Here is a 26,523-nt window from a genome sequence, read left to right as displayed (position 1 = left end):
AACACAGACCATTTAAGGCTAAATGGTCTTTGTAACTAATACATGAGTTAATCTGTTAATTAGATTATATACTTAAATTTAAACAATAAACTATATTATTGTTTCTTAAAGGAACATGAGCATCAAAACAGTAATGTACCTATACAAACAGGAAATGTAGAGTAGGTACCTACATACCTACTTATGTATAATACAGATAAAACTGACCCCTCTAGGTAAGTTAGGTAGGTAGGAAGCTAAGTTTTGACGGACTGTATTGAAAGCTCTCTCCTCACTCATAAAAACTGAAAGCTCTGAGCCAAGTCCACTTTCCCATTTTTTTCTTCACACGATTATCAGCATCTTCGTCGACGACATAAAGCCAGGGCTAAGTTATTGTACTAAGCTAAAGCTTTATGGTGTGTACTATTCCAGCATACAATTTGGTTGGACACTGTCTCATGCATGATAGTGATAAGTATCTATACAATGCATCTCAATCAAAGACACCCCGATCCGAGGTCGCTCTAGGCCGACGACTTCGGAATATCACGTGCATTACTCACGAAATATTTTCATAAAACCGAACCGAACGCACCCGTCGCTCTCCCCTCTCCCCGCACCGGGCAAAACCAGTTCAGTCAGTGCCGGGCACCCGTGCGTATCGGTCGTCTTCACAGAGTGAGTCCACGTCGCGTTGTGTTACGAAAAAACATCTTTTGTACCAAAACCAAGTGCTGTGGATTGCAATACAGTGGTCGTGTGAGATTGTGCTTTCTTTATGTGATGTTCCTGTATTCTATTGTGGATTTCTCTTAAGTGTGACGCGTTCTGTGTGCCGTCGGACGCCTCCGATCTCGGGATATCATTAAGGTATTTGTTGTTACACCGGTTCATTGTTGTAAGGAATTCTTTCTACGACCCCAGTGTGTCGAATCGATAGTCCCGATTCTCGTTTTAAGGACGTATGCGTTTATTTGGCAAATAGATTTGCATTGTAGATGCATTTGGCGTGCAGTAAACAGTAAACGGGTTTGAATCCGAGTGGGCGATTAATTAGAAGCTTGATGTAGCGGTACTGGTGGGTACTACACGCTTAACGATCTTTTGATAACTTTTGTTAGGAGCTTTCGACGATACGAATATAATTGAGTTAATAACTATTTTTTGTAAGTGTAGTCGGAGTTGATCGCGAGATCACGACAGATAGCATTAGCTTCGCTCGTCAAGCTTTCAAGAATGGAAAGCTATAAGTAAGCTTAAGTGCATTAAGATTTTAAGATACGAAATTCGTTTCGAAAAACAATCAAATCTTTACGCAATGATAGGCGTTAAATTGATTTGCTGATATTCTCACTATAATCCTATAAGAAAGCAATTTCACACTTCGAACAGTAATTCGAAATGTGGGGAAAATTATATTTTCAAAATAATAGCTGCTCTTGCCAGTTCGCGCTCGGTAGATGGCGTGACCAGTGACAAAACAAGTGAGCTTTCTGAGTTAAAAGTCGCGGATTTTAATTATAGGGCACAACTCTTAGTTAACTATCATAGACCCCGTTTTCCAAAAGAGTTAATCTCTACAACAAATAATCATAAAAGAAATCTGTATATTACCTATCTACGTAAGCTTAAATCCAACTAGACTACCTATAGGGAAAATTAGGTAGGCAAGTGCTTATATTATTTTGTAATTGTGGATTTTCTATAACTAAGTAATTATACAGATTTAAAATATTATAGTTACCTCACTGCATAGGTAAGTAATATTTTCATATAAACTTATTTTATTTAATTTTCCCCTTAACTGTTTTTCGATGATCGAAAAGCATTATCAAGGTTTGTGTAAAAATATAAGTAAGTAGGTAAGTATATCACAAAATAAAAAAAAAACAAGTTTCCTTTGAGATTAACCGAATTTTCTAATTTAATAGTCGATTCAAAGGGTTAGAAGACGATGCCGTTGATTTAGTCGTAAAATGGGTCGTAAAATCGATGTTGATGGCTGTTTCACGATATCTCTTGGATCTGGAATATCAGTAATATAATGTTATGCCGGAAAATATACTAAAAGCAATATTACACATAATATACGCGTTTCATTAGCAAGCGCGATATTGCTAATATGATTATATTTTAATTAAAGATGTAGTTAATAGATTTTCACGATAGACATGAAAAATAATTAACCATATTCTTTAATGTATCAAGCCGTGTTAAAGGATAATTGGATAGTATCTGCTACTTATGGGCGATTCTCTGTAACCTCGTAATCGGCTGTCCCAACCGATTTTTTCCAAAAGTAATTTCATTATTTATAAAAAAATCATTCTTAATGAAACTTTAACCCTGAAACTTTACGGGCACATTGTTTTTAGGACCATAACTATTTTAATTTTTTTTCTAGACGTGAAAGAATTTATAAAAAGACAGTCCCTTGGCTGTCCCCATCACTGTATTGCCGCCTAATAATAATATTTATTAAGAACTCATTGAAACTACACACATTTGGAAGTTACCATGGCAAAGAATATTAATTAAATTATGTTATTTTCGTAAAACAGGGTCTCTTATGAATTTTATTATATTTAGTAAACACATGTAAAGTTTGTCCCCAAAATTTCTATACAGTCCCCTGCCAAGAATTTAAATCCATATTTAAAAAAAACTGTAATATTTACAAACATCTTCTTAGTGAAACGGAACACAGATTGTCGTGAAGTTTGCAACCTTGCCGAATGCGCCGACGCATCGCCATTTAATTTAGTGTTAGAGTGTCATTTGTGAGTAGGACACGCGTTTGATCCGCCACCACAAACAGTCCTCTGGTAAGTAATGATATGTACGTTAATTACTTTAATTATCTCTGAATATAGCTTATTGTTGTATTATTTGTGTCTAAATTGATTGATAGGTTCTGAAAAAAACATTTTATATAAATTTTGGAAATATTGAGAAATTTAACCGAAAAACACAGTCCCCTGGCAACAGTTCCCTGTCAGAAAACGCAGCAGGATATTGTTTTACACAATAGGGGACTGTGTATTTCATGTATTGTTTATTGTTTTTATATATTATATGTGTAAATTTATCAACTAGTCTGCTTTATTAATATAAGAATCATCAAAGTATCGTTACTTGGCGTTATTTTATTTCATAAACTTGTATTTTTTTTACACAGAGCGATCGAACACAGATGATATAGCTCCTAAAATGAAAAAGTTGCCTCGAGAGGAATTACTACAGAAAAAGAGAGAAGCAGAGCGACTACGATACCAAAAAAAGAAAAATTACCCTCAAAAGAGAGAAGAAATGAGAGAAAAGGAGAAGTTAAAGTACCAAAAGAAGAAAGAAAAAGGTTTGCGGAAGTTAGTGAAGGACATGACATCTCGTGAACATAGATCGGCTTTAAAGAAGTGGAAAGAACATTGTACTGTATACCGAGCCAAAAGATGCCATTATCAGATATTTCCATTTTCTGATGTCTGATGTAGTCTCCAGCAAAGAAAAAAAGAAGCCACAAAGCGACGAAAGAAGTTTAACTGGGAAAGGAGCGAAAAGATCGTACGTTTAGAGAAAAAACTTAAAAAGTACAAAAAGAGATTAGCGAGATTCAAAATTAAAAACAAAAAGAAAGTTGAAGATACACCTAAGACAAAGATTTTGAAAATGTTAGATAAGCCTGATCAAAGAAAGGAAGTACTTAAGAAAGCGTTGTTTGGGACGTCATTAGTAACCAGTTAAAAGAAAATTATACTACACTGAAACTCACAAAAGAGAGACAAATCTTTTAAAAAGTTGTTACTGGCAGGATTGTGCCAAAGTACAGGTACTCTATACCTAGAGAAATTAAGTTGTTGAATAGGCCCGGAAAAAATCTAATCTCAATGGCTTAGATGTATCTGTAGCTAAACGATGTAGAATACCCGATATTGAAAACTTTAGATGGACCTACACCGAAAGTGGCCATGGAAAAGGTGCACCGGATGGTATCGTAGCAACGAGCAAAGGAACAGCTGATTTTGTTGTTAATTCTGGAGACTCTGGATAATATTGATCAGTTTGTTAAAGTAATCCGAGAGCGATGTCATCCAAGCATCGGTCGATAAAGTTGAAAAGGAAGCGGCCGATCAGAAGGCACTTTAAATGTGCATCAGGTTGCAGGTATTTATTCCAGCTCCATCCTAGGCATTCCAACTAAATGTAAAACACTTACAATGAAAAGTCTCAGCTGCTTTTGCAACAGCGTATCTTGTGAGCATAAGATTGGCAGTATTGACTATACTCAAAAACCTAGATGGGCAGTAGAAGAAGTGTTTACTGAGTCCGAACTGGAAGATTTCGAATCTGCTAAGCCTGAATTGATACCTACGTCTCTTCAGAGGTTGGACGATGATATTGCAGGAACGATTGGTATTCGGAATCCATGTTACAATACTGGAGATTACGTTCTTGTAAAATATCCAGCTAAAAATATAGAATATCGCTATGCTGCCGTAATTAATGATATTGATAACGATGAAAGTGAGTTACGTATTACTTTCCTCAAGATTTGTGATCAAAAAGTGCAGATGTTTAGAACAGATGATATTGCTATTGCAGATGTGTCATTTCATCAAGTAGTCCAAAAATTGGATAATACTGACTTGATTTTAATAGGACAGAGAATATTTATCAGTTTTCTACTCAAGTAGAGGTTTTCGAGCTCTATCTTGTTAAAATGTTAAGATCAATGTGATAAAAATAAACATTACTATGTGCCTTATTTGATTGAGAAAAATCTCAGAATATATTAATTTAAAAGAAAATACTTCCTAATAATTATATTAATAATAGTGTTTCAATGACTAATAAGACTGCATAAAGCATTTAATAATTGATATTATAATAATAAGAATAATGTTGATCTCAGTGCTGTGATTACAAAATGTTTTTAGCACTTAAGGTTTACTTTTGATATGTATGTTTAAAAAAAGTTTTTTTTTTGTTAATCTTTTATATTTTTATATTGAAACGAAATATGTAATAAAAATAATAAAGGAATCATTAATGTTAAATTACTTTTTTCTAAGTACAACAGTCCTCTGTCTCATTTAACAGTTCCCTGTTACGTTAAAAACAGTCCCTTGATGGCTAAAACAGTCCTCTGTCACGATTTTTTGGAAAATCGTTAATAACTCGAAAAATACGCATAAATTCAGTGGGCCCCCCTATCGAACTAAAATAATAGTTAATTTTCTTCAAAATAAGACCTGATTTTTTGGCAAATTTTAAACATAATTGCCAGGACAGCATTTATATGGGACCTGTACGAGCTTACAGAGAAATGCCCTTATATAAATATGTATAATATATATTTTTTAATTAGACAAATAACAAAATCATTTAAAAACAAATACACACAGAAAAGAGACAAAAAAAAAGAAAAATTATCATGTAGGAATGAATAAAAATTATCATGTTTGAATTTTTTGAATTTTTGAAGGAACAGAGTTGCCATATGCACTATTCAGTTTCGGTGTCACAGGTCACAAATATTGGAATGTCGAACAGGCAAAAAATTAATTTACGTCCAAAAAAAAATCTCTGAAAACGGAAGCGTGTGGCATTGGCAGTCGAACACATGTCGACATGTGTCGTGGCTGCGTGTGTGTGACGCCATTGCTGTAAGCCGTAGGCTAATTGACGACTAAAATTGTGGTAAAAGCGCGCTTACACGTTATTGACAAGCAGTACATACATTCGTTCATTTGACGTACTATGCGTTGAAATAAAAATAGAATCAATGACGCCAAACAGCATTTGTCTCAAAATGAAATAGGTCGTATTTCTTAGTCCTATTAAAACCCGTAGTTTTTATTTTAAATTTGGCAAAAAATCTAATTTAAACTAGATGACTAGAAGAATATTTATAAAATAAATAATACGTAACTTGCCAAAGTGGTGAGATCTGTTTATTTGTAAGAATAATTTTGGGTGAGTTCGTATATTTTCTAAGTAGATAGAAAACCATGTAGTTTAATCTATCAATCTTGTTTGTCATTTTAACAAGATCTAAAATGTAAAGTAGTTTTAGTACATTATAATTAATTACTTTAGTTTTGCACACAACATAAAATGGCTTTTTTTGCTTGACGTTTTATGTCAACATTTTGACAGCGAAGCAGTAATTCCTGAAGCTTCAGCTTTTCGCTTCTAGAAAGTAACTTGCATGCACGGAACATATTCAAGCATGTCAATCGCATTACGTGAGTGCCCGCCTTTACTTTGTGATTTCGACATGTTACATTCCACGTAGGGCGGTTACAAAATTTGATTTATCACAGTTTTAAATTTATGGCTCACAGTCAACATCAAGTTACTGAATTCATTGCGATTTCGCCCTTATTCGCTGCCTAAGGCCAGGGAAAGTTGACAGTTGGTTGTATACGTTTATGTAGTAGATATGTGGATTCGTGTAATAACTTCCGTGTAACGATCATGTTAAGTTGTAAGGGGAAAGGTGGCTTGCGAGAATCAGTGTTACTAGTCTCGTTTGAACGCCGCTGTTTTGGAAAATATTTTGCCAGAGACAATGCCATTAAAAAAAAAAAACATAATTATTATTACAAATGGGGTCTTTAGCGATATTCAAAATTTGACTGTGGAGCTCCTCATCTCTTATGTTGACGACTTGGCGGATGTATGAACATTACGAAGAAAGTAAGACGCTTTCTTGGTGGATTGTAAAAACTCCACTGACTTTCGACGCATATGAATTTTAGTATCGATGTTAACTGGATCCAAGGCACGCTATACGATATGATGATAATTATTGACAGCCATTGTAAGAATTTACAAGCTTTTAATTCTTACAATAGCTGTCTGTTCGTCTATAATTGAATGTCGACCATAAAATTGTCGTCACCCAAAATTGTGTCACAAATGTTTTATAAAAAAACTTGATAAAATCAATATGATGTATGTTTACAGTTTTGATAAGCGACACGGGTTCGATGTCAAGACTACTTATGTACTTATGTAATGTAGCACTAACGGTAATCATCTAATAAATGACATATATAAGTGTGGCTATTTATAACTGAGCAAACATTATTGATACGAAGTAGTGGTGGGTGGTTTGTTGGTTTATTAGATGGATAGTTTATTATTAAGCTTGAGGCTTGTGCCAGAGAAATACGATATAACAAATACAACATTAAAGTTAGTAGTAGTGTTGTAAAGCGACGGTTGAACTATAAATTTAAGATTAAAAAGCTACATGGAGCGACAAAATCATAATTCTTAATAAATGATTTAAAACTCTCTATCTCCTTTTTCTGTGGTGCCTAAAAGCCGGAGATCACCAAAAAAATAAACGTTTAATTTATGTTTGTGCTTTTACAACGGCTCCCAGTCGTCTACCCTATTTGAGAATGCTGTGTTGCCTATCGGCTTTAAATTTTTTTGTATATCTGAGTTATTTTGTATGATATCCACGGGAGGTTATAAATAATAAAAATATTTAAATATGTAAATAAAAAAATATTAAAAATAAAATCAGAGTTCTTTTATCTCCCGGACGTGACACTTCAAACGCGTGACATATCCGATTGTCTATGGTCCTAAGCTGATGACAGATGTCAAAATTTCTTCACCCTCGTGGCACGGCGTCAATCGCGTCAATCATGGCGGCTCATTATAGATGACGATGGGACGTCTGGAGCATACCGATTATATTGATAATATTTTATTGATTACTACAGACGCAGCAAGGCTGTTTGGAATGGCTTGAATATGATAATAAACTATGTGATGTTACGATTTCTTTAGAACTTTTTAGTGGACCGCAAATCTGAGGTAAGATAGTTTTCAATGAGATTTATCTAGCATGTCAGAATCGTATATTCTTAAAACCGAATTTAAAAGAAATATGACAATGGGTTCAGAATATTTAATGTGAAAATTACTTAATTTTTATTAATATGACAGCAGAGGATATGAAAGCAAAGCATATGAAGCAGCGGACTCACTTTCGAATCGAATGATATTTTTCAATCTGTCAATAAAATGATAATTAGATCACTTCCTCCAACAAAGAAATGCAGCTTATTACATACTAAGGACTGTCAAATGGGAACAAAAGAGGACCCTGATATTGTCAGTAACATGATCCGATAATTATAGATGTGAGTGTAGTGCTTCATAGCAATCTGGTCGCTATTACCTTGTCTTTATAGTGACGAAATTGCAATCCAGCTTTTCAGAAGACCGTTGTGTAAGTTATATGATGTGGTCGGTAGTTCCCTTTGCTTCCCCTTTAAACATATGTAACAGTTATAAATTCATATAATAATATCGACCAAAATTACCATCTAGATTACAAAAAAAGCGGTAATCTTCAAATCTCATTATTATCTCGTAAATTTGCAGATTTTATATTAAATGAAGTGTTCTACTTCATTTAATATAAAATCTCGGGAAGATACCTAAATTCTAGTTGATGCTGATATGCTATTATATAAAATGGAATCTACACAATGTAATAGAATATACACAACTCGTTTAAGTATTTCTTATAACGATACATTAAGAGCAAAGCTTTCATAACTATATATAATGATGTGAAGAAGAAAGAAGAATGATAAAAATGAAACCAAAATTCTTTTATTTCATACCAATGCATATAAGAATTAACTCTTGTACAGTTCAAAAGCATCAAAACACCCAAGTTGCAGCTCACTTTAGAAGATAACAGAGCTCCAACTTACAGTCATTGATTCCAACTTAGTGCTTAAATTTCTCTATTGATAACTCAGACTCTACAAGATGCCTGTTTAAACTCCTAACTATCAAAACTGGAACGATATGTTACACGTATGTCGCATGACAGTGTTTTATGTGAGTCGATAACAATCTTATCTTCGAGAAAACCTGCTGTCGGCTAAGAAATATTGCTCTTAGATGGATGAGCGGTGTTTAACTTTCATAAAATTAGCAATTACGATGATTTTAGCTATGAAATTTTACAATCGTTGTATAACTTTCTCAAAATCAAGCATTTGTCTGGGATTGTCGTTTTCCTTGTCTATGATATGCATAAAAAACGTAACAGATGGGTTATATTTCTCTTGCTAGCATCTCAGTCCTCTACTACTCTCTGTCTAAATAGAAATAAGTGGAGAAGACTGATATGCTATGCCTTGCGGGATTGGTACAGACCAACCCCGCTTAAAGTGGGATAAAGGCAGATGATGTTGCCTCTTTCCTTGTCTACATTCTAAATATCCTAAATTATTAGTATATTACGAACATCAATGTAAAAGTTTGAATGTGTCTTACGATATATACACATAGTTATTTGTTTCTCAATCTCGCAATAGGTGACGAAAGAATAACTCTATCAAAGACAAAACTGTAGTCTTCTGATGCTTAATGTCGACCCATTACGATATGAGGTCATGTCATGACGTTTAATTATATTATCGACATATCTTATTAATGGACGCACCATAATGCCAGAACTCGGAAAGGGGATATCGGGTGTCTTTTCCTGGAGTTGGACCAACAACATGATGGGAAACTTCAGTTCGCATTATCTAATGAAATAAATTATAGTATATGAAAATACGGCAAGGAATCACAAATGGACTAACTAGAATATTTCGAGTAAACATTTTTTCATTTTTAATCGAATAGTAAAATACCATAGCACATATAGACAATTACAAAACATAAAAGAACAAGGATTAAAACTTTATTATATTTACGGTAATTACACTTACTTAAGTTTACAAAATACATAGCAGTTCTATTATGCCGGCTAAATATTATCGCCGAAATCGGATACCAACGCGATTGAATATTACATAGTTTATATGAGAGCTTTTATTTACCGCAATGAAAAACCAGCACCACTTTTTATCGTTTAATATGCAAACGATCATGCTGGTTGCCTGATGGTAAGCAAACACCACAGCCCATGGACACCGGCAACCCGATATAGGTCACCAGAGCGTTGCCGTCGTTTAAAATGTATGCCAAATCTACCAAAGTTTGATGAAATGTTTGTTGATAGTACCAGTATATAGCTGGCATAAAATCTAAGTTTGAGTGCGGATAATAAAATGTTGGCAAGAAATTTCCGAAGCCAAGGCACCGTAAGTAATACTTTCCATTACCACGCTGTGAAGAAAAATATAAGATTCGCTTAATTAAACGTCAAAGAATATAGATGGCGCTTTGATTAAAAGCCTGAACCTAATAGTAACAGTCACCAGCAAACGTCTGCAGAATGATGTATAGACTAAACAATATACTAGGTAAAGAATCAAAGTACATGTGAGACACGATAAATGAAACTTGGTGAAAAAATTGGAAGAATGCTGAAATCTAGCACAATTTAGCGTGTGTGGTGTTGACGACGTTAAGTTAGCACTTTTTGGTTATGCCTCACTTCTGCTATTACGTGTGTTCTTTTCTTCTCATCTACTTGGTCCAGGCGGAAGCGAGATGTAATTTGAGAATATTCCGCGACTGAAAGATTTAGTTTGTAATTTACCCATTTACATAAAAGTCGAGTGGAATGTCACCAAGCATCAATTAGTACAAGAGCATTCCTACCATACAGTTACGCGCGTCAGTGTCACAATGAACTGTCAATTTTGTCAAACTGTCATTTTTAATTAATCCGTGCCTACAAGATTAAATAAACAGTCACTGGACGGTAACGGTACATAACCCGGAATCTCTTTACGGTTAAAGATGAAGATGGTACACTTAGATAGTTGTACAAGACTCATAGATTTAATGTGTGGTAGAATGGTAGCAAATGTGGTTAATGTTAGATTATGACCAGAAAAATTAATTGACAAAATTTTATAGTCTTAATTTTATAGTTATAATATTTCGAGTTTAGAACGCTACAAATATTAAAATAATTTTTATTGATTCACAAAAGAGTTGTATGTTTACTACGCAAAAAATTGTACAAATATATGAAATTTGAAATTATAAAATATATTATGTAAAACTGATATCACGCACTGCTCTAGTTTCCACATTTGTTTTAAAAACTAAGATCAACACAACACTATCTGATCCATCACTAACAACACAACACTAACTATATCCGATCCGATCAGATGAGAGGTCTCTATAATTTACAAAGTGTACGAAAACAAACCACTGTTTCAATGATCTGTTTGCATATCAAAATATTATTACTAACTAATAAGCAATCAATCACGTTAAAGCAAATATTTAACGGTATCAAGATCGATCGTTGATTTCTTTTGTGACATTTTTTGTTGGTGCTGAAGCAATGTACATTATTTGCTAAACAGTTAGCTGGCATAGTGATGAATCATGCTGTAATTAGTATATTTGAAGTATACATTTGTATATAAATAACTCAAAAGCATTTGTGAATAATAAACTTCGTCGTGTACCGTGTTTAGCTTACAATACACGCTACATAGGTCAGCAAATCTTTGACATGTAACAGTATCTCATTTCACCTATCGAATAGCCAATTTCCATAGCAATTTTAGCCCCAGGTTGTATTTTATGAATGATGGTTAATTTGACAACGTGTTCGGCATTTTGGGGTCAATGAACTCGTGGAGATCGTAGTGTGAAGTCTGAAAGTTGGTCTTTTTTGTTGCTATCATACACTTTTATTCACAAAAAGCCTATAGTTACTTTTAGTTGGAAATTTTGCCTCATTCAGTCAAAGTCACGTTTGTATAAGCGATAGGGCCAAAACGCTTTTCAAGTTAAAATCGGTTTAAACTTTTTTAGGAACAAGAAACAGCCAGTAGTAATAAAATTTTCTAATTCTGGTATATCTCACAATCAGCTCGATTGTCTTCTCTTTGCTTTTATTAATCAGCAATTACAGTTTATAGTACATGTAAAAAAGATTTTTATTTGAAATTACGAATGAGTTAGACATAGACCGAAACTTAACCAGTCATAATACATCTACAACTAAATGTCGCGGTACGGACCCAGAATCTGTAATTAGGGCTTATAAATATTCATTGGCGTGATTTGAATTTTATTAGCTCGGAGGGCAATAGGATGTTTACAATGAAAGAACGATTCGCAGTTCGTGCCGACATCGTCTACGACGAATCAATCTGTTCCAGGGTTACCACCCTGATTATTTTGAAGTTTTTAGAATGATCTATTTGAGCCATTTATAGGGATGCTCGTAAGGAAATTCCATTCTTTATTTGAAATTTATCATATACTAGAATTCCGTGGGAATATACCTATATTATTAGGTACCTACCTATAACAAGTACCGTATATGTTTTTCCAGGTTATGCTCGTATTCTATGCGTGTACCAAATTTCATAACAATCGGTCCAGTAGATTTTACACACATACATACATCCTCACAAACTTTTGCATTTATAACATTAGTAGGATTATAGGAGTAAATAACTGGTTCTAGAAGATTTGATCCCACCTTGATGTTTATTTTTTTATAGTTATTAGGAAATCTTTCACTTTTTCAATAAATTGGTATTTTTAATTCAGTACATTTATAAACCTTTTCGTGTTATTGCTAACACTGGTGTCTTATTTTATTCAAGTCTTCTGACATGACTTTGACATCCACCTATTAGTAGTGTGCAGGATTTTTAACCGCTGAGCCACCACCTGTTTACACCAATTTATACATTCAAGAAGTATCATCAGTACATCTGCATCAACGGCTCAACGATTTTTATCTCAAATGTCGGTAATTTTACCTCTGAATACTTCAACAATACTAATTTCCGAATCTAGCCATTATAACGTTCAACTTTCCAGGCAACCCTGTACTAATATTTAGTCTAAAGTATAGACAAATTTTAGCAAAATTTTGTTTACAGTGGAATAGTTTAATATTAATTGTGTTAGGTCACGTTTTGTTTGCGTTATAATTTACAATTTTGTTCCAGAATTTTCGGTTATTGATTCTGAACCAATGAGTAAGATTGTTTATATTAAGAGCAGTTTTAAAGTACCTTTGATAAATAATAAGATATATTCACATGATCAATAATAAAGTCTAGATGGCATTAATGCAGTTGACACATTATATTGTTTCGCATCTTTATCTAGTCGTAGGTTGTATCATTATCCTTCTAAGTAGGTATATAGTCAACCAATAATACATCGCAAATATTTACCCCACGAATTTCGATGAAATATGGTATACGCGTAACATATATGCGCTAGAATAGCATATATAGGATACATTTTATCCTAAAATTCTTACGGGAGCTTAGTTTGTAGTAAAAACTGATGAACTGAGAAAAAGGTTGGAAGAAGAAGAGAATTAAACTATAGACGACCAAAAATCATTTATCTCTTTACTTACCTTATATTTAACAAATCATGGATACCGTGGATGGCTGCGTCTCAGACCAATGCTTTACGAACACAGTCAAGTCTGCAGCAATGTTACCATGCTGTAAAACGTTCGCGATCTCAATAATAGTCAATATAACCAAACTGCCTATTTATGTCCACAATAAAAGGCTAGCAATAGGCACTATTACCTTAAGAACTTGGTCATTAAATTGTCTCGCACATAGATATATTTTTCGATCCGGACTGTATATATGTATTGGAACACCTAATGTTCTTTGAGACGATAGACAATATAATTGTACAGTCGGGGCAGATAAAACTAGTCCTGACGTATGTACATATGACATGTTTACATGCCTTCCACTATACATTTTTTGACTGCAAGGAGTTAAAACTGACATTCTTAGTAATAAACTGAAATGTGAGACCTAAACCTATGATATGCTGTTGACGGGGAACTGTTTGACATGATCATGATCTGTCAAACGCCCACATTATCGCACCTATCAAAAGATTTTTGATTCTATATTTTTTATCATTAATGTAAGGCGATTGGACGTACACATGGATCTGGCAGTTTGAATACTACTAAAGTCCTCGTCTTTTTTGGTTTACGAGCCATGCACTTAGTAGATAGATGGAAGTGTTCAGTATGATTTATCTAAATATGAATAACTGATGACCCCACAATACTCCACGGAAGATCCAATGGCTAATAACAATCCGTAGTTGAAAGCAAGAAGTGGAGTTTATCTTTGTTGTACATTCTAAAGATAGAAAACATTTTAGTGAAACTCCAGAATGCATCAACTAGAAGGAATTTTTAATATAGTAGAAAATCGTGGAAGGAACGCTATTACTTCTTAAATTACTAACAGAGCTTATTTTAAATAACCGCTTTAAGTGACTCGACATCAAAAGCTCACACTAAAAAAACTAAAAGCTTTCATACCGTCAGATAAAGTTTATGTAAAATTCCTTTTTATTGCTGTTTTGATACGTTTGAGTTTGATGTTTGTTTGGAAAATATTAGTGTCCGAATAAATATTCTGCTTCGGGTTCAACCAATAATTCAGTTGAAACATTAAACCCATGCAAAGTATTCTTTTTACACATCAATTGGTTTTTCTATAAAAATCTATATTTTTTTATAGAAAAACCTATTGATGTGTAAAAATTGATTTTTCTATAAAAATATAGAGTAGAGCCATTTCGGCAAAAAATCACGATTCCATTGTTTCCCTCGTAATTTGAATAAAATCGTTTAAGTATTTTTCTTTACATCTTTATTAACATCTAACTTGTGACATTAGCTTTTGTCTGTGTGAATTTAGATCTTCACACATAGGGGTAATTTTTTTTTAAATTGTGGTTACTAAGCATGTGCAGCTTATAAATTATCTCTTTGAAAATTTCTCGGAAACTTTGTCACGAAAATCTCAAAGAATTTTTAGTGTTAAACTTAGAGAGAAAAAGAAAAAGTTTTTTGATTGTATACAACTATCAGGACATTAAAAAGGCTAATAATTATTTATGTGTTAGTTTTTATGATATAATAACATAAAAAGTTATTTTCTCTTTACATACTTCAATGAGTTTATGCATTTATATCTCGTTAACTATCAGTTTTCATGTGAGTTCATTATCAGTATCTAGTTTTATTTCGCCATTCTTCTGCGGCTACGTAAGGAAGTAATATTCTACAGGCTTGAGTTCACATGGCTGTAAAAACTTAACTTTATCATCTCTTGGGCCCTAGAAATCATTTCATACCGTTAGGCCCTAAACCTCGTTATTTATTGGCGTTGTAATAATATCTAACGTTTTATGAATTCTCAGATATTTATTCGAGAGTCCAGTGAGGAAGAATAAACTTTACCATCTTACATCTTCATGTATAGCTGCACTGTGTACAAGGTGTGTAATAGGCCTTCGATTTCAAGCCAATAGTTTACGGTCTGCTGACAAAAGTCCACATAGACTTCGCAAAAGTAATCATTTGCGATTCTTATACTATTGCATTTACAAAAACGACTATGATTTTTTTAATCACTTAAACTTTTATGAGCAGATTTTTTTTATTGATAAAGAAACATACAATACCTGATATCAGTTTTTGAAATAATTCAGAATCAGATGCAAGGGTTGCCAAAAGCTTTCCAATCACAATCATCTGAACAAATGATCGATCCGAGTAGCGTTTTACGAGCCCTTTATCCCGGTCTCTGGAGAAATCTGATCGTTTCGCCAAACGGAAACTTGGTATTTCGTTGACTTCTTTCCTGCGAAAGTTTCTACCGGATTCCGTACGGATGGAGAAATGTAACGATTATAGCCCATAAGCACGTTAAAGCGAGAGATTAGATGACAGCAGTAAGGACGACCCAACCAGCTGGATTTTACGAGTACGACTCCAATATTGGTCCGATAGCACTGATTAACCATGTCAGGGCCCTCAGGCATTGAAATTCTCGAGGCCCCCTTTTAACCATGATGTGGTATGAGAATAGCAACAGCATTGGGTAACTGAAACTTCACTCCGCAAGAACCTACACAAAACTTTGTGTTTTAGTATATGTGTAAGTTTTGAAAATTTTAATTTTTTTGCTTGCCCATGGCATATTCAATGCCTTTAGGAACTTGGCGATTCTGGTAGGGTAAATGCACCTCTGTCTGGAAAATTTCAGTGGACTAATTTAAGTTAGTATGCCATTAAATTTACCTACATACCTCAATGAGATATCAGCCTTTCTGAACGTTTATTGATTTCATAAAGGGAATTTTACGTATGGTTAATGTCAAGTACTTATTAACCATTCGTAAAATTCATTATCTCTACTTTTGTACTTGCTTCTTTTGATAGTTTGTATATATTGACCATACAATTCTACAGATTCTCCGTAAGAAGATGATGGTGATGATCGTTAGAAAGTGTGTTTGATATCATCAAAACGGATAATCGATAATCGTCATCGGTCTGAAAATAATGCAATTAAAGAAGAAGCATACCACGGCAAATCAACTCATTTATTTATCAGAATACATCACGATATAAATAGTATAAATATTCGGGAGAAAATTCTAGTCAATAAGATAAGACAAGTGAGCAAGAAAACCTATAGCTTTGATTACGTTTTGTGGCTAAGCAATTAGAGTGAGAAAGAGCAGAAAATTTGCGTGTAGGTATGTAGTTATACTGTAGTTACACCATACGTATTAATAGCAAGCTTCGGGGAAGACCCAACACTATTCGACGGGAATGGACACATGTGTCCCGGCTCTAATGGTTTTCGTGGAGCAGTCTGTCGAAAGTTCGCGTGTGCTACATACGTCCTAGTGTTTTTCTATCTAACAATGTATTTGATATCATCTAAATCTTTCTAAATCTAAATCTTAGCTATCGTTTTTGTTCGTATCCATGTCGAAGAATTTTATTGCACCGATACAGATAGCGGTAGGCAATGTCCTTCGTATATACGAACATATATATGTATAGCTAATAATCTGGGGTAATAATCGTACTACCCAGTGATAGCGTTAAAGCCATTTCATAAAGTTCGATGCAAGCAATACAAGGTTGAAAGGAAGTGGTGATATTCCTATGGGAATTTGCGGCGAATGAAAGCTAATCTTTCAACATTCTCTCAAAGAAATAGTTCTATTTATCAAAATGTAATTGCACCATTCACTAAATCCTATTAAGCTCCATCAAAGCATAATAAAATAGGATATTTTCGAAGTGTCGCACACTTTTGCGCCCCTTGTAATACCACTGTCAACGCTAGTAATAACGTCAGGTAAAAATTGGAGCTCAAACGTGTCCTTTTGCTGCGAGAAGGGAATAAATGAATCTTTCCCTCTCACTCTGATTGGTCACATAGAAACAGACATCAGACGTCAATGAAACAGCAGAATAGAAATCAAATGTCTCGCAATAAAAATTAGGCATGTTTAAAATGATTGCGCTCATTTATTTTCCCTCGCATCTACATTGAGGACTTTAAGTGATGCCATCTCAGCTCCGAAGTTAAATTGAGACATTGAACGATCGCCATTTTCTTTTCCTTCCAATTTCCCGCCAATAGCAAAAGTAAAAAGTCCTGATACCACCAACACGAGACAGTGTACGACGCTGTGCAGAAACCATTCGCTTTAATGTTTTCATGAGGCTCGGAAACTAAAGAGCGTGTAACAACGTATCTATTCGTTTGCTTTTAATAGCCAAAGAACGAACAAACTGCCAAGTATTAAGTTTTATCAACCATCTGCACGAATGTCACGTCTTTATTAGTACTTATTCTTTGTCTTCATGAATGCAGCTGTTGGATAGAGATGTGAGATCGGACGCACTGCTTTCTCTCAGCGGGCATGAAAAGGTAGCGATATGTGCGTCCTCGTATAGGTGTTCAATTCAATAAAAAATGGGGTACCTGTATCGCGGGTCCCCTGACATGTTTATACACATTTTTCTTACTGTTGTGTTGGGTTTTTGTTAGGGATTTTTCGATTGAGATTGAATCTGTGGCGTTATTAAAAAAGTTTCCTCAACCTCTGTGTAATTCGCGCGGCCATTTCTCCGGATGCCCGCGAATTTTTTCACAATTTATCGTTTTGCTTCCGCGCGCTTTTATCGACTTTTTCGCGTCACCTTTGATTTATGGTCTATATTTTGTTGAGTACACGCGTGGCATTGTGATAAAAAGTTGCGAATGCCGCGGCAACTGAAAGCGATTTCGATGAAAATATTTTATTGCAATAACTATGTTGTTAGGTACATTTATGGAAGGGTTCGTGGGCTTACTTGTGTCTTCCTACTTTATACTTAAAATTCTGGATTTTGTAATCTGGTAACCCTAATGTCAAATCAAAGAAAATTTCTACTATATGATGAAATAAGAGCAAGAAACAGTTAAAATTTCAGACGGCCATGTTTTATAAATAAACTGATGATACAAATATAAAAACTAAAACTGACAAACAGTAAAATTTACTTGTGAGTACAAGTAAACAAATATATTTAATGTAATTTATATTTTAAGTTTTTTGTGTACATAAATTGATAAATAAATAAATAAAAATTACACATATTTGGGATTTCGCATCTAAAAAAAGAAATACGTTCAAACAAATTCTCACAAACGTTCGACATACACACACCGGTTCGATTTTCAAACCATTTGATTTGTTTCCATATCAAATTCTCAGTGCAACGCAAACAAAAATCGAAAAAGGAACACAGTTTGTCTATGCTAGCAGTTTAAAAAATAAAAGTCCAAAATGGCGGATGCTCACAGTCACAGCTGATTCAGCGCCGCCTTACGACGCCGCCGTCCACTCGCCATTGTGCCCGTACCTTTGGCTAAAGCGTTCGTTTCGATCGTTACGACGGTATTTTATCTTTCACAATGCTCCATGGCGCTCTCAAGTTGCCCTGTTGCAGGAATTGGTAAATGACATAACATTTTTAATGTTACAGCAATTGTAGCGTATCAATAATGTTATTGCTGTACAAGTGAACATTCCCGAAATCTGAAAAAGCTTTGAGATTATCTTGAAGTGAATCGCTTGGATTAATTCTTCTTGACATTTTTCCGTTAATGCATTGCGGCAGTATGTTAGTTAATTACTTTTCATTCATTTTTTCTTTGGTTTTCCTCGATCTTTCTTTATTTCTAGAACTTTATTTAGCCATAACGCCTTTTGCGCAAATTACCAAAATCATTATCTGTAAGCAATGTGTGACATATTTTCGTACGTATTGTATGTATCTATACTATGTAACTAATTTGTGCAATAGTATTGTTGTATTGTATTCTAGGCCATTTGTGTACCTTCAGACCGGACTGTTAAGGCTCTAATTTAATCATTTGAATGATTACCAATCATTAACTAACAGTGTTACGCAAACATATAATGATGAATTCACAAATCTAAAGATCTTTTCGTGTCTTCATGACAGCCAAAACCTATTCAATATTGATAAATTAAGTTGCCATTTGAATCTTAACAAAGTCAGTTACTACATGCTCCTTTTAACTAGCCAATTCTCACATGCCGACAATTTCACACTGCAAATCTTTTAAATAGCATCTACAGAGCTCGGATTTGCGTAAGTGTTTCACATGAAAGAACAGATAACATTTTAACATCTTCAAGATGGCGGCAATTGCTTATTTACTACAATTTGCCTGTTCGAGTTATGTTAGAAATCAAAGTGATATATCGTCTATGTAATTTACTGCCGTTTTTTTAATACTTTGTAATAAAAGTGTAATATTTCATAATAAAAAAAAATGCTACCGAACGAAGTTATAAAATGTACGCCCATTTTATGGTTGGAGATTGGAGATATTTACATTGTACAATCTTTTACGTTTTCTTTGGGTTTAATTTGTCGTACTTACTCTTATATTTCAGTAAATGTATGTACATTCATTATTTACAGTCTTGAATTTCCATGGACACCGGGCTACGAGCCGGGAATTCAACCGGGAGAATAGGAGTTGAGACTTGAGTTTTGAAAGTACTATTAAAATTAAGAAAAGTTTCAAAAAAGCTATTCCTATTACAGTTTGAAGTGTTGATTTGGTCCACTAAATACCATCATTGGTCGAATCGTAAAAGTGTTCAAAGACCTTATCTATTTTGTAATTAACTACTTAAGACACAGTTAACCGAGCCCATAAACCAACGCAAACCCGACCACTCCACCATAATTTATTATCTCAACTTTAGATAACATGTGGAATCCCGATTTCACTTCTCGAATGCGCCGGCGCATCATTCTGGCGAATTGGCAGCGAGAGATTTACGACATAAACGCTAAAAGCTAAGTAAATTAATCTAACAGCGAATAGGTCTATGGACTTCATTTACAAGAATAACTGCTTTTAAAGGCTGGGAAAAATATACATTTTTATGTAGTTGACACGGTTTATTGATAGCTGCACTACGAATTTTGTAGCTTTATTTTGTAGTCTAGACACACACCCGTCACACGTTGTAGACCAAAAGCTTTTTAACCAGTGGTAAACCAAGGACATAACTAAGTATATTTAGTAAACTTTATTTAAATAAAAACAGCTGCCTGATCGTCGATACATTTGTCTAATATCGAAGCATATATCGAAGGCAAAAACCGTGCGTTAAAAATGATATCTTACTTGCGCTTACGACTTCCATTCAGTGTGACAATGTAAGTGATAAACGACTGAGATTGTCCTGCGGTCCTTTAGAAAACGTCCTTTATGCCTTTCTTATGCAGTCTGTGCATCCGTGACGAAATTGTACAACTGTGAAATTTCTGGAAGTCAATCATGTGAGCTATTTTGGACTCTGAATCGTCAAATATTAAAAGTCGAAATTTATAACAGTCACGACATAAAATGCCAAGAATATCTACTGTCTTGGAGTTAGTCCGAATCGCGCTTGACCTAATTTCTAAATAGGATTCGCACGTTAATCAGACTATAGATATGTTACCATTTAAAAAACTTCCCCGCTTAAAAAATACATCTGCCATTTTATATGGGATCTGTACAGAATTGTGTGAATTTTGACATGTTGTAAATTATATCATCTTGATCAAATTTGTGTAATCTTATTGGTGTAGCTCCAACCGTTGCTCTTTTTCTTAAAGTGTCATTTAATTCAATCAGTTCATTGTCAATCAAATTTTACGTTTTTCCCTTCTTCATCTTTTTAATTTAGGTCGGGTTTCCTAGTCATTCTTTTCAAAGCCTCATAGCTAACTCTAACTTGATTTTCTGACCGCTATTTACATTGTTCATATTTTAAGGCAGACGTCATGTTGTATTAATTCACAGTTTGTATGTATCTGTGGCATTATCATTTTGTTTCTGAGCCCACCAACGGGATTATCAGACAATTCAATTAGCACCCGGGATTATTTTGTCCGTCTGATTACTAGGCGCTATGAACAATTAGCACGATTTAAGAAGAAGGCAGTTTCCTATTTAATTGAGACACTCTTGCCTACATTGTTTTTGGAAATTCATAAACTATAAGTTATGTAGAATTTATGTGTGCCGTATGTGTGTCTTCATCATCGTAACGACCTTTTTCTGTCTACTACTAGTAGGCCTCTCTTCCACTACGCCAACTATCTTCTGTTGATCCACAAATTGTTGGACGACCAGCAATAACAACGAACAAAGTGGACTGGCAAAAAGTTACCTTGCATGGACCTTTCTTCATGGTAATTGAGTTGAATTCGCAATAATTTTGGCTAGGTTGAGGTGCTAGTGTACCTGAAACGGATGAGCAAAAATTTGACGAAAATCCGTGACACTTTTTGACGAAAATCCGACTATTACGCAAATATTTTTTGTCTATCTGCAGTTTTTTATCAGCATTTTACGCAAAACCTCGTTAACTTTTATAGTTCAAAAACTAGCAAAGTTTCATTCAGTTACAAAAACTAAGATTTCGCCTATTCAACCTCCTTGGCAGATCTTTTGTCAATGTCACGTGACGTCATCGGCTTTTTATGCGCCTTCAGAGTTAGTGGCGCAAAAAATCGGCGCGTTTTTGTTCGCTTTTAGTGAATAACACGTAAATTAGTATTAATGTGCTCCAGGCATGTCGTTAAATTAATACTTTGTGTTTTTGTTGGGTCATGAAGACAGAGGTGTTTGATACAGGCACGAATTTGATGCGGAAATTATTCGAAATCATATGTGTATGACTTCACCTTTTAGACTACAATTTAGAATGCTGGATTTCTGTACGAATAGTACGTGTAGCCATAGAATTCATTGGTACTTTGAATACCTACTAATTCCGTGCGTGTAACCGAAAACGATGACACTTTTCAGTAAGTAATGTATTTAAGTTTATAAACAAAAAAAAACATAGTTTCTCCAAATAATAACGCATCAACTCGTCTGCCCAGAGTGCCATATACTGTACAATCTTTACTCAAGCTGACTTAATGGAAGTTTCTCATGAACTCATTGAAGTGACTCACACTTAGTTTGGTTTTGCCGTCCACACGCAAAGAGAACAGAACAGAAACAGAAAGCGTGCTCAAGAAAAGAACTACAACGATTCGCTTCTAAACCTCTCTTCCAAAACATTTGGAAGATCAGTGACTTTTAGTCGCTGTAATAGTTATTTAAAATCCAATGAATTTCGTTAGCTACTAAGCTAACGAAATTCATTGCATTTTAATATGATTCACAATAGGACCTATTTCACCAGCGACAATGGAACAACATCGAAAGTGCAAACGACTGGGCGTTCTGATTCGAACAAATGAATCTTGTAACGTTACTCAAATGTAGGTACTCTGCTCAAAGTTCAAGTTGCAGAATGATTAGATTATCGACCCGCATCTATTGCTCAATGATGTATGTACGTAACGTGGTGTTAGGGGCGAATCATGAGAGACAGCGGGTGCGGACATACTTTGTTCTGATACCGAAATAAATTGCCATGAGTAGAGATGAGATCTTATTCTTTATCTATTTGTCTAATTTCATAAAAATGTACTTTGGTGACTAAATAACTACTGTTTATTATTTTTGTAAGTAAAATATTGAACAGTATAATTATTATCTCAGCCCTTTTCTCTAAATTGCTTTATAAAGAGAAGAAATAAGAAAAAAATGCTAGGCTTATAGCCTAGCATATTTTTCTGTTTATACCGATTAACATAAATTGTTCCTCTTTAACCACTAAATTATCTCTAATAACAAGTAGTTACTCCAGGTATAAATATTTATTCGATTTTTTTTAATGAACGTATTGGAGTTAGATCAATAAATCCCTAATATAGTCAAAGGAAAAATAAAGAGGCGAAAATCTTGAATTCCCGCATCATCTCATGACTTAGATCTCTTTGCAAAGCGATTCAGCACTCAAGCAATTTTTTATGTAACTGAACTCATATATCCCGAATACAATTCAACGAAATATCCAGCGATGGAAATCCTAATTCCCACATCATCTTATAACTTAGATAGCTCTCCCCAGAGCGATCCAGCATCCACCGCTCCGGATCATTAATTTGACACCAAGTGCTACAATGGCTGAGAACGCCCACAAAGACCAGGGTCATAGGTTGGACGTCTCAAACGTGGCTTGAGTAACCCCGACAGTAATGAGTGAGTGTGATAATTACACGTCGAGATGATCCTTCATCTTGGATAAATAGATTTTTTGTTCAACTAGCATTTCCTCATTAAATCGACACTAATTTAATATTATAAATGCGTAAGTCTGTTTGTCATGCCTTTCTCATAAACTAGCGCTTCATCGTGGAATTGTAGGATGTCTTGGAAAAATATTAATCTGCAATGTGTTAGTCAAGTCGAAAATATTAAGACAAATATTGCCCGGTCGTTTTTTTATAAGTTAATAATATTATTTAGATGCAATAACACACGATAATATAGAAACTATGGATGGAAAGAAGAAATGGATGGAGTGTGTCAAGGATAGTATGAACAGGAAAGGTGTCAATGGATATGGCAAATGACAGAACGAAATGGAAGGAACTTACATACTGTGCCGACCCCACGTGAATGGGATAAGATCAAGAAGAAGAATATAGAAAGTATGGCTTGTGGTTCCGCCCTAGAATAGGACCACTCTCGTGGATGTGGACCGAGGCGACTAAGAAACATAAACCTAGACAGCTAAATAGACAGCAATACCATTCCCAAGGTAGTCCAAATGTTAAAGGTTATTTTTGCTGACTTCGGGCTTCGTGGCATCACAGCCCATGCCCAGAGAAGAAAAAAGAATTACGTAAGTTTACGCACACGTCAAAAAAGAACTGTTATTGAACATGAACAAAATGTATAACTACGGTAATACTATCAGCTTTACAAGGGTGGTTTTATGGTGTAGGTAACGTGTGGGTTTTTATGTCGCCGGGCTAGGGGTTTACGGCGTATTTCGTTCGCGTTGCGTTTTCTCCAATATTATCGATAGTTTTCGAACGCAGGCTTAGGACCGAACTCGACTAGTGCTCTGCTGTGCTGTGCTAACTGAAGCTAAGTTTCGAACAACGACTAGAATTTTGTTTTTCAAACATTACGAAATTTTATTGGTTTTGGCCGCCTCAGCTAGATGGGGCGCTTTGCAGTAGACTGATGCAATTTTCACTATAAATAATATATGATTTGAAAGAAAGTTGAAAAAAACGCTCTATTTTTTTGTTGTATGCAAAATACACAATGTATTTCTCTTAAACTGTCAGTGTTACGTGTAAACGGGCTCTCCAGTTTAATAGTACTGAAGACAGAAGTAATTTAATACTTTACCTGTACGGCACTAAACTCAAGACGTCTCATTATTTTTGCTTCGCGAACAATCTCATAAATCTCAAAAATGAAATTTGAACAATGAAAGTTTGCTATGATAAGGGCCCTCGAGCGAATAGAATCTTAATGATTCGTCTTGGCGGCAGAGGTCGACAAAACAATGCATCCTTAATTAAAAAAGACATTCTTGTCCTCATCGGGCTTGGTATTAATTATGGTCTTATAATTTCATCTAAAACCTTATTTGTTAAATTATATAAAACATCTGCGAAAACATGAATGTGACATTTTTTCTAAAGTATCAAGATATTTTACAGATAGATGTTATCATTTTACAGCTGGAGATGATAACATCTTACAGTTTGATGCGATGTTGATTATTTAAGTTCGGCTTGTCACTAAGCATCATGAATTTTATTAAATTAATTTAGAAAAATGTAGTCTAACTGTAAATGTAGTGTAATCATTGTCTTCTGATTTTTTTCTTCCCAAATCGGTTCACTCCTTTAAAAAGATTTGTACACTTTTTCTATTGGGCCGGGTTCTGTGCTATCTTTATAGTTTTTATAGAATTTACATTTCATCATATTGTCTTACTAATATTATAATTGCGAAAGTTTGTGAGAATGTATATCTAGAAATCCCCTCGGGAGCGAAGCCCCGGGACGCAGCTAGTAGTTTATAATGACATAAATATTTCTGGTAGCAATCCTGCTGCAACAACATCATCGTAGGTTATTTATTACTTCCCACCGTGTTTTGTATAAAAAATATTTAAATATTCATTACATCGGATGCTTCGTTGTTTATGCATTAATCCATTAAAGATATGCTATTATGACAAGATACATCTTTCATAGTCAAATAGGTATCTCAAACAGTTGACACATCTTCGTAGATAGCCCCACTTAATATCTATCGTCGAAGCTTTTTTAAACAAACCTACCATTTTGTCGACTACGCCATATGGGGCACATCACTGTTGGACAAACAATGAATTCAACTCTACAACAAGTTGATAAAGTTTCATTTTGCTTGCAGCTATTATTAAAACAATAGTATCGAAGTTTCGCTTTCTGCCAATCAATTCCAAGCTCTGTCTGGTTATCAATTAGTCATATTTTTCTTTGACTGTTTAGATTTGAAGTTTATTAGTCAGTCTGTTTGTGCGTTGAGTGACAAGCGGCAACTGGCCCATATGTTTTTTTTCTTCAAACCAATCTCTGTATGTGTAACGTAAATGTTTTCTAATTTAGTATCCGTTGATGTCTCGGGAGATAGCTAAAGTATAAATTGATTTATTGATAACTAACTGTTAGCAGCAGCTTCGTCTGCATGAATTTCCCACTGGAAACCGTAACCGTCACCGTAATGTTAATATGTATGACAAATTTGAAGAAGATTGTTTGAGTAGATAAGGCTTGAAGAGACAATAAAGAAACTTACTTTTTATTTTTTTTTTGTGTTTTTAATAATATAATGTTGCGTGTTTTAAAATATTGTACGTTCTGTTAAGAACAGGTCGAACATTATTATAATTTAAGACCTTCGTATGATAACAATAATGACATGCGTACTACTATATATAAATCTATGGTCATATTTTTTTCTATAGCCCACTGCTGGACAAAGGTGGAAATTTCTATAACCTAACTATGAGTTAGGTTATAGAAATTATATATAAGTACAGACTATATGTGTTTACCCCAAAAACCTGTAATTTAAGGGCCTCAAAAATAAATCTCAACCCGCAGTTATTTTCGTTTGTGACTTGTTTCTCTTTCATTGTCATAAAAAAATTCACTTTCGCAACCGACACTGGGATATGCTTCCGGAGCCGGGTTCGGGTCCGAATATTTCCCGAAAACTTTATTTTCGGGACAAAAAGGTACTCGTAAGGACC

At 34.5% G+C, this 26,523-nt stretch overlaps 1 protein-coding gene across 10 annotated transcripts in view; it reads left to right on the top strand.

The window, feature by feature from the left end:
• The first annotated feature begins 324 nt into the window (after positions 1–324).
• The window catches only part of Cirl (Calcium-independent receptor for alpha-latrotoxin), a 288,078-nt gene continuing 261,879 nt past the window's right edge, over positions 325–26,523 (top strand). For 3 of the 10 annotated variants that reach the window (XM_053763251.1, XM_053763246.1, XM_053763248.1), the window contains exon 1: positions 329–852. The gene's annotated coding sequence lies outside the window, so the exon portion shown is untranslated. Of the gene's footprint in view, positions 853–26,523 lie in introns of all 10 variants that reach the window. The other 7 variants (XM_053763253.1, XM_053763250.2, XM_053763257.1 and 4 more) reach the window with 4 other exon arrangements.

Source organism: Plodia interpunctella, chromosome 23 (genome assembly GCF_027563975.2).
Source record: "Plodia interpunctella isolate USDA-ARS_2022_Savannah chromosome 23, ilPloInte3.2, whole genome shotgun sequence".
NCBI classification, from domain to species: domain Eukaryota; kingdom Metazoa; phylum Arthropoda; class Insecta; order Lepidoptera; family Pyralidae; genus Plodia; species Plodia interpunctella.
The sequence above is the reverse complement of the archived record's forward strand: the minus strand, read 5'-3'. Positions and strand labels throughout refer to the sequence as shown.